Here is a 10,269-nt window from a genome sequence, read left to right on the forward strand (position 1 = left end):
ACCATAAGCCAGAGGAGGACATTACCAGGATATACAACATACCAGTCCAAATCTGCGCTCTTCCTCAGGCAGGCCGAATTCCCATTAGCACTTGAGGTTCAGCCAGCGATACGATTCTTGTTTTCCTTTTTGTCCTTTTTTCTGAGCTGATTCACCACCTTTGTCGTCCCCGCACACCGGGTCAGCTTAAGGATTGTGGCCAAACGAAAGCAGTGAGTCTCTGAGCTGATACCCAGAGGAATGCCTTAGGCTGTTCTGCCGGGAGTGGGAAGCATCGCTCCTGCTACCAAAAAGTTATACGATTGCATGTGTTACAACTGGGATAGAGAGATTATAAACCTGCTTTCAGACAGCGCTAGTTGCATGGGTTCAGGGCATGAGGAAGAAGGTAAAAACCCACATGTTACAATTTCTTGCCTCCCTCGTTTTCTTCTTTTCAAGCCCTAAATGACCCGGATGGAAAGAAAAGCACCTGTGCTTTGCTTACCCTCAGTTAGGAAGGAAATAAGTTTAAACTGTGCGTGCTTGTGTGTGGCAAAGGGAGGACTCGTGCTCCCCAGTCTGCCCCCAGAATTACAGCTAATAGGACTAACTAGTGTTTTGCAACCGGGCTCTCGTCAAGCGATAAACTGCCGTCAGAAGGCGCGCCTGCATACTACCACCAAAACGCCAGCGTGCTTTTGCATGTATCACGCTATTGTTATTATAATGGAAAATGACTGGCTGTAAACAAATTATATGACTCGATAGAACCCTTTAATGAGTTTAGGTGCATACCTAGTGGTAGGTAAAAGGTAAAACAACAGCACTAGACAAGTCATTTCTGGACCCATTACAAGCAATTTGCAAGCGCAGGCATCCCGGTTTTGCAATCTCGCTCATCTTTGTTTCCTTCGAACCCTGCATCTTCTTGCCAGCGTCAAAGTGCTCCGGCTTCTTTGTTGAAATGGTTTGCCTTTACTTAACTCTCTTGCTCTGGCTCTGCTTGCGTAACTGTCGATAAATGTTTAACTCCACAGATGCTTATAACCTGGAGTAAAAGAGAAAAGCAAGTCTTCTATGGACAGGGATTAATATTTTCCCCTAAATTTGCCCTTTTAATTATTAAGTGGTGAAATTAGGGTTATGTGTGCCTAGAGGTGCTACTTTTGTTAGGTGCTTTGCAGATGCCTGAAGTTGCTGCTGTAAGCTTCACCAGGCAATTTTAGCAAATCTGAGCACGTTTCTGAGCCCGTGCCTCCCTGCTTATCCTGCTGCCTTGTGTTTTTGTAATCTCCCCTACACGTAGGGAACTGCCTGGCAGACAGCTGCGGCATACAGGGATCCTGATAAACAAAAATGAAAGCAAAGCGATGCACTCAGAGGGTACCTGTCGTGCAAGACCCCGAGAGTTTTGGCTGCGGGAGCCAAAAAGTGTGAGGGCGTCTGGCACGCCGTTCGATGAGGGGGGAATAGGGGCACAAAGACAAGCTCTGGGAGCCATCAGGCGCCCCAGCCTCACCGCAAAGAAAGAGGAATCCACGGGTCAGAAGGTAGCTGTTGAGTAAACCAGTACACCTACACCTAGGCTGTTGGAAAAAACCGAAAGCCTGGCAGTGGACAGGGTACGCTGCGCGGTTCAAGGGATGAGGCGAGGCAGCCACTGTGTCCCAGCTCCTGGTATCTACGGGTTCAAGGCAGGCGCAGGTCTTTGCATTACAGCACAGCCCAGCGTAAGAAGGGACACGGCCCTGCCCGTCGTAGGGACCCTGGTTGGAGGCACAGCAAGCCCTGAGCGCGCTGTGGGTTGCTGGGGGTGGCAGGACAAAGTCCGGCGCGATGCAGCACTCGCTGGCTTCACCTCTCTGTGAATCTTAAAGGCTTTTCGAATTGATAGCCCCTTCCCTGGTCTTTATAGGGTATTTCCTTAGCATGTTTCCTGGTGCTTTAGGGGAAAAAAAACCCAACACAAAACAAACCCAACCAAAGCCGACCCTCCAGCACTGCGGCTTGGGAGAATTACGCGGGCTCAGCTGATCTTACCACTGGGAAACACTGACTTCTCCCAGAGTGGTGTCTGCTATAAGAGGGAAAAATAGAATAAGGAAAGGGTGGAATAAGAAAAGAGGAAACACACAGACTGTTTTACAGTAAGAGCGTACGAATGATTATCCACACCAGCAGCGTGTGCACCAGCCCACAGCACAGCCAACAGCGGGGGCCGACTGCTGGGCTTCTGCTTGCGCGTGGCTGCAGGCGCCTTGAAACGGGAGCAAAACCCTCTTCAAAACCCAGCTTTGCCGTTCGGGGAAAGACGGGCGCATGCGCGCCGTGCAAAATGTAGGTCAGAGCCACGGGTAAGTCCTGGGGTGCTCTGCAGGGACTCGTCTGCTGAGGACACCCCCGAGACGCGCGAGGGGCTAACCGAGTTGTGCAAAGCAAAAACGTATCAAGATCCCTTGTAGCTGGCCTCCATTTGTATCGCTTATTAAATATTTGATGAATGTTAACTGCCTAACCTACTTTAGCCCTTTCACTTACCGTGGCATTGATGAATTCTCTGTTTTTCTCTATTATTGATGCATTTTCAGGAAGACAGTGTCTCGCAACAAAACAATGATCTTAGATTTGAGGAATGAAAAAAAAAAGAGATAAAAAAAAGAACGTAAAACAAGCAGCCCTGGAAAGAGGAAAATTATATGCAGGCAAAGGAGAATATAAATTGAGTAGCAGAACACTATTGGTAGTTTACAGTAGAGAGGAAACCAGTGATGTCTGGGGATGAAAATGTATGGAGAATCATGTTAATTTTCTATTCCCTCCTAAAAAACCCCTCAGGTTTCCCCCTGAGAATTGCCCATGCATGAATGTTATTGATACAAATATAAGGAAGAATTACAGAGGAACTTCATTTTTTATGAAATCATTCATTGCAAAATTTTAAAATTCCATACTAATTCAGAGTATATCTAGTTTTACTGCCGTAAACACCCATGAAGGAGGAAGAAAAGGGGTGCAGGTGGGACCCCAGACAGCAGGAGGGTTTGTATGGGGCAGGGATCCCAGTAAGGCCAGTTGATGCACAGTTCTCCTCATACCATTGAGATCACTGAGCCAAGGTGCTCTCTGACCTTGTCAAACTCAGGGAAAACAGATGAGAAGCAATAAAAAATAACCGACAGTTCTGTTGGATGAAGCCCCACAATAGCCCTTGCTCCAGTATTTTGGAAGTCAGGGTTCAGTTGAATCAAGCATAGCTCTCCTGAGTGGAGCCGCTCAAGGCACATCTGGGAATGAGTAGCTGCGGCTCCATGAGCCGTTTTTCTTCCCTTCCTTATTAACAAAACATGGTGGATTTGCGTTTTGGTTTTTTTTTTTGTTATCCAAAGAGAAGAAAGAAATGGTGGATAAGTGGCGAAGAGCAGCCACTGGCCTTCACCAAAGATTATGGCAAATACCCATGCATTGGCATTCCTGTTACCCGCTCCCCACCTCGCCCATGCTGCCTTGGCAATGTCCCTGCTCCCCGGATCAAAAGGGCACAACAGCTCCGGTGTTAATCATATGGCTGAGCGCCACGTTTCCTTAGGGCTGATTTACACTGCCGCAGAAGAGGGTTTTTCACTCTGAGCCGACTCCTTTCAATGCAAACAGCCCTGTGAAAAATCTGCCTAGTCGGTCCTGCGAGCTAGGGTGGGTATCACGCGTCTGAAACGACCACAGTTGTGTGTATCTGTGGATGCGTGCATCTACTCTGCTGGCGCTGTGAGCAAAGCCTAGGCCATGCTGCTTCTATGAAACCCGCTGATTTATTGCTTTATTTTATTTACGGTGACATGTCCCAGGGCATGATTCACTTCTTTTCCCCTTAAAATTTCCATGTTTTTTTCTTCAATTGTTCTCATCTTCCATCCCCAGCACAAGAGGGAAGCGTGTGGAAAGAGGAGACTTGGCGAGCCGACAGGCAGCGCGTACAAAGCATCGCCCCAGCATGCAGGGACAAGAAAGGGCTGAGGCGTAAACCAAGATGGGATTAGCAAGGGACACCAGGAAGGCCAGGTATCATTCCGTATGTGCAGTTCTCTACTCACTTGAATAAGAAAGCTTTCATGACTTTCCTTTCTGTAGGAGAAGCATTCGGTGCCTTTTAGTTTCTACTTCGCCAAAACACCAGTTGTGTGCGGGTGGATAATGCAAATACCAGCAGCGGCAAAAGGGTAAGATAGGTGCCTCTAATAAGGAACGGACAGGGGAAAGAGTTCATGCAGAAGTTAATTATTTGCAAATTGGCAGCTATACTTCGACCTCAGATACCTGAATACCTGGCTAATGACACCTCTGGGCCATGAGTAGTTGTCTGTAAGACTTGATGGGCAATGAGTCAAACTGTCACAGCCGAGAAGGGCAAATAGGGTGGCTGCCTTTAAATCTGGGGGGGGAGGGGAGGAGAAGCTGGGGAACTAAAGACAAGCCAACTTCATCTCAATGCCCAGGAAAATACTGGAACAAATAATCAAACAGACTAGCTCACACTTGATGATGTAAGGAACAAGCACTAAATGAGCAAGAGCAAATTTATTTCCTTTTCCAGCTAGTCACCAGTCTCACAGAAAGGAGACAGGCCATACATGTCACGCGTCTTGGCTTCCTAGTACTTTTGACAGTGTCTCTGATGTCATTCTCATCATAAGTAAGCTCGAAACAGAGATTTACAAGAGGGTGACACAAAGCTTGTCGGAAAACCGTAGCAAGGCAGTGAGCGGCAGCGGGTGCAGTGGCGAGGTGTACTGGGAACAACAGGGCAGGCTGGTGCCAGGGATGGCACCGCTCAGTGTCGTCGCTGGTGCCACCGAAGGCAGCAGGGACACCATGCTGGTCTGCCCACCTGCCCCTGGGGTGGGACGGAGAGAAGCAGAGGGTGCAATTCAGAGCAGGGACAAGCTCATACGGGACGGCGCTGTCCGGCAGGAACAAAGGACAAATCCAGCTGGGCAGGATCCTGGCTTGCGAGCTAAAGCCTGGGAGCACCGTGTTTCTGAGACAAAGGCAAAGGGCAGGAACCGTTTTCCTCTGCCCTGCAGGGGCAGAGCTGCAGCTGGAGGTTAGGCAGTTGGTTTGGGGTATGGCACCCTGAGAAGTAGTGTGCTGCCTGGGTCGGACACGGGTGCAGGGGCAGCCACGGGTCTGATCAGGGCCTGGAGAACATCACCCATGAGGAAAGATCAAATGCACTGCGGTTGTTCTGCCTGAAGAAGGAAAGAAGAGTATTTCAACATGTGGGGCTGCAAAGTGGAAGGGAATTACTCTACTCTCTGCCTGTGGGCAGCAAGGAAGTTTCTGGTTAGTCACTGGAAAATAATTATAGCTGGTAAGGGCAGCGAGGCAGGGGATAGACAACAGCAGCGGAGGCTCCACCACCTCCATCACTGTGTATCTTCAAAGGCAATCTGATGGAACAACGTGGGCACAGTTTATATATTATTCTTTACATTATACTATAAGTAATATTTTTGTACGATATATATAATACCCTAAGTCAGTAAAAGACAGTAAATAGACCACTGGGGTCTCTTTCAGCCTGCGTTCCTTTACCGAGCACAGCTCAGGCTGAATTCCTACACATTATATGTCGTTTGTAGGAGAAAAATCATAGCGTGAACACCAAGTGGGAAGTATCCCTCACTGCAGTGCACTAGCCCGCGCTCTCCAGGCCATGGGACACATCCACATTTGTGGTGTCCATCAGAGGCTCCAGCGAGTCAAGACCTGTAGAGAGTGAACCACAGCAGGGCAAAATCTGAACCACCCCTAAGTGCTAAACCAGCACAGGCCAGGGACCCCAGAGAAAGATTTCCCTACCGATCAGGGATTTAGCAAAACTGGAATTGTTTCGGATTTCGAGCTCTTAGGGCAAGCTTTGCACACGCTTTCAAATGCGTGTCTACTTCTGAACAAGAAACCACAAATTTTAAGTCCTTACCTAATCACGGGACTCCAGAGCTGAAGCTTTAAGAGAAACAAAGTATTTTGTGGCTTGTGCCATAGCTGTGGCCGCTGGACGTGTCTGTGGTTGTCTCCCCTCCTGACCGTGTGCCCGGGGCGGCCTGAATTGGAGACTTGATTTGGAGAGCAGCCTCAGCTTCTCCAGTTTGCTTCTAAGGGGCTGCTGGCAAGTAAAAACTAAATTGAAAATCTTTTTAGCTGTGGGTGCATGGCTGGCCTGTGCCACCCTAATTTGTATGCTACTACAAACAGCCAGCTATGTTCTAGGAATTACACTTTGAGCCCTAAAGTTTTCACCAGCTAATGAAAGGCATTTGGATAATTACGTCAAGCATAAGGGAAACATCTCTATAGTTACTCAGTAACTAAGATACTTCGTCAACACAGAAGTGACAGGGTTCTTATTGCCTAGTTAGGTCCTCAGAAAAATTGAACTATTTACAAGAGAGGCATTCAATATATTGTATTTGCTAATGCTGCATTTCGGTGGTACGGCCATGGTAATCAAGACTCCTTTTAATAGCCTAGAGTTTTGTCATGTTTGAATCATGGTGGAGCCCCTTTAGAGAAAAAATAATGCTCGCAGGGAATGTATTATATATGTAAAGAGTATTTTATTGGATGGACAATTAAATTGACTTAGTGAATCAGAGGACATGGGTTACTGATCTTCAGCTCCCCGTTTATTTCTAAGGACATGCACTGCCGTGCAGGAACCTTACACCACCAAGGGCATTTGAAGGCCGCTGAATTTATTCAAGTCAGGTGAAGAAAAAAAGAAATTTCTGGTGAATAGGACAGAAGAAAAAGTAAAGGTTATTCAGAGAGGCCACCTCTGTCTGTGGGTTGGCAAAGTCGCCCCCTCCTAAGCACCAAGAAAATGAAATCTGAGCTATGAGAAAACAGCTGTTTAGGACAATCCTTTTAAACATGGATGCGGGCATATTCCTGGGAGGTTGGCTTTTTGCAATGTTTCTCTACTGCCTTTTGATTTATTATACGTACTGTTCGCTTCCCCTCCCCCCCCGTTTCAAAATGAATGAGATTGGCTGTGACAAGCAAAACAGGGCAGGCATGCACAAAAGATGTGAACCTTTAAAGTGTGAAATAAACCACAGTATTCGATATTCCGCAGTTGGATTTAATTAGGATAATTAATTGTCGCTCTTCTGCGAGCAGAATGAAGTGTGCGAAGCTACAGGCCAAAGACAAGTGACTTGATGGGGCTGGAGGGAGGGGGAGGCAGCTGCCAGCTCCACCACAGGCCAGCAAGGAGAGTTCCCCTTGCCGCGGAGGGGGGCATAAATCATCACTGCTGTCGCACAGCTCGCCATAACCGCACACACCTCACGCCAGCCTGCCGCGCTGGGCCTGGCCCACAGCTTCTGAGCGCGCACACACAACTTCCTCCGTCCCAGCAGCTCCCGAATCAGCCCTTCAGAGGGATGAGGGGACCTGCCTTCATTAAAACTCCCTTTAATCGGCAGCGAGCATGGAATATTACACAAACGAATTTCCCTGAAAAGGGGGAAAAGAGAAAACTGCAGGAAAAGAAATGACAAGATTCCCTGCTGCTCTGAAGCAACTCCCTTGCTCTTTCCAAAGTAGGTTGCATAAATATTGATCTAGCCGGGATTTGCCCTACATTCATTTGCACAGACATTATAAATGTGCTTAAGAATGAGAAATCAATCTTGTTTTCCTGCATGGTAAACATGTACATCCAAGAATACACATAGATAATGCAAATTACAGCTCTCGGGCTTGCCACTTAGATACCGAGTCGGAGAAGGTGTTCTTGGGGAACGCATGAGAAAAAGATCTTCCTACCTATTTGTTTATTTTCAGGTATTTCCATTAATCCCTACACAGACCATTTAAAACACAGCCCTGCTCCAATTCTAGTTATACTGTATCACCTAACTAGTTTTCTGTATTTTGCCTGCTGAATTTCTTTAGGTTACTTTTTCATAACCTTCTCCAAGCAAGGCAAGGTATAACCTTAGGCATCCTTATAACTTTATTGCTCCCTCTGCCATTAGCCTTCTGTCTGGTTGAGCACTGCAACACCACAACTGGGAAAATCATATCATTAAGTTGCAAAAGCAGTAGAGTTCCTGCACTAGAGAGCCACGGGGTGGCTTCTGAATCACTGGGTGATTAATAATTAATGCGTAACTGTTGGATAATCTGTTTAGACAGCCACAGCATAGGAAATTCATTAGTATTTTCTCTGGAGAACACTGCTATGAAAATAATAAAATTTTAACAAGTAACCCTCTCATTATAATCCTACTGAATTACCGAAATAGTGCAAAGCTGCCTCATCTTGCTCTACATTGTAGTGAAAGATTCTGCCTTTTTAGCAAGCAAAGTGTATGTGTGTTCGTAAAGTAGAAGATGTGGCAGACATTAGGTGCCAGAGATAAGGATTTGCACGTTCAGCTGGATTTTGAAAGAAAATGATTCATCTCTTTTTGAAGTGACTGATTTACCTTGTTTGAGCTACAATTTGGCCAATTCCTCTGCCAGTTTTATTGGCTTGACTCATTATTTTCAGATATTTTCAACTTCCTTTACACATTCTAAATTACATATTCTCTTTTGAAAGCGTTTAAAACATTTATATTATTGCAAAGGGAAAAAAAAATTAAATAAAAAATGCAGGGTCCCTTTTCATAAACACAACTCCAGCACAAGGTGATGCAGTAAATGAACAGAGTAGACTTTCATGGTGAAAATGGTATGTTTAAAGACTTGGCAAAGGCAGGAAGAAAAAATGAGTCAAGTGATCCCTATTTCTTATAATTACTCGCCATGTTGACAGAGCTCATCACCATTGGCCTCGAAATGAAATAATTGTCATGCTGCATTTCAAAGTTGTGATTCGAGAGCTGCGGGATGTATCTTTCTGTTTCACAACATTGTTATATATGGAGATACTAATCTATACCATGAGGATGCTAGACCCTAGAGTATTCCTGCATTACGCAAGTGTGGTTTATTTGAATACTGTACCAAAATACGCAGAACTTGATAATTTATCAATTTACTCTTGGTGACTAATGATCCTGTGTTAAAACGCTGGATAGTCTTATAATGGGCAGATACTCCATATCACAAAATGTGTTTTGTTCCGCTGTAATTTCAATGTCATTTGTAGCTACGCTGCAGAAGCAATCCAAAAAGATAAATTTGCTTACTGAAGGTAGCTGCCAGGCTCTACTACATGGAGGAGCAGAAGCACCAGCTTACAGAAAGCCGTGTCTTCCAAAAAAACAGTGTCAGCCAAAGAAATGGAGCTTAGAGAATAATGCAATGTTACAGCCGAAGTACCGGGATAATTGGGCCTGTAACATCTGCTCAAATGTAGTGACACCAAAAATAAGCACTTCTGTCCATGTTGTTATTCCTTCTTAAAGCAGGGTGTAAACATGTGACGTGACCCCAGCACATCAGGGGATCTGGGAACAGAGGCAGCTTGCTATCGCAATTAGCCTTCCCCTGCCAAAGGAGCTTTCCCAGCAAAACTGCAATAAAGACATTTTTTGGGTTGCTTTCCAACAACTTTTACAAGAAGGAGAAAGGGATCATGTGCTTAGCTTAATTAGCCCCTTTAATAAGGATGTTCTTGTGTCTGTTTTACAGCTGGAACAAAGGGTTAGGGTTAGAGTGTTTGCTTGATTTTTGCCTTATAGTAAGAAATTGTATTGAATCCTTCCTGGAAGGAAATAAGTGGTGGGGAGAAAATAGAAAAAAAATCTTTGGTCTGTTATAAGGACTAACTCCCCTAAGAAATAGTTCAGGGTTTTCCTTCTGTTGCAAGTTACTGTTGAGTTTGATTAACCAGAACCCTTAATTTGCTTATTCTACTCTGTTGTGATTTCCTTGGGTTTGAAGCAGCGGGAAGCCAGTCCCAGCCCCTGTCCAGCAAATCGACTCGTAAATACATGCTGCTAGTTTCCCTTCCACAGTAAAAACACAAGGGAATATTCAGTTAAGTTGAAAAGGGACCCATTTAAAACTGATAAAAAGGGAATAAATTTTTTTGCGCAACATGCGACTACTCAGCCGAATCCCTTCCTTCCTGGTATCATCACAACCAAAATCATAGCAGGAGTCGAAAGAGGACTGAAAATAAACACCAGCTTTGGAAGGGATTTACACTCTTGTGCTTCTGGGGAGAAGCCAGCATCCAACCACTGCAGTTTTGAGAGAAGGTTTCTGAGGCTGGTTATCTCACACCATCTACTACGGTCACGCTCCTTGCATCTTTCCTTGAAGTGT

General features: G+C 45.7%; 1 long non-coding RNA gene across 1 annotated transcript; it reads right to left on the bottom strand.

The window, feature by feature from the left end:
* Positions 1-734: 734 nt before the first annotated feature.
* Positions 735-2,234, bottom strand: LOC135311724 (uncharacterized). The gene is made up of 2 exons (XR_010371311.1): positions 1,502-2,234; positions 735-1,030 (listed from the first exon to the last, which is right to left on the bottom strand). It is a non-coding gene; the product is annotated as an uncharacterized LOC135311724 (long non-coding RNA).
* Between the last annotated feature and the right edge of the window lie 8,035 nt (positions 2,235-10,269).

Source organism: Phalacrocorax carbo, chromosome 2 (genome assembly GCF_963921805.1).
Source record: "Phalacrocorax carbo chromosome 2, bPhaCar2.1, whole genome shotgun sequence".
NCBI classification, from domain to species: Eukaryota; Metazoa; Chordata; class Aves; order Suliformes; family Phalacrocoracidae; genus Phalacrocorax; species Phalacrocorax carbo.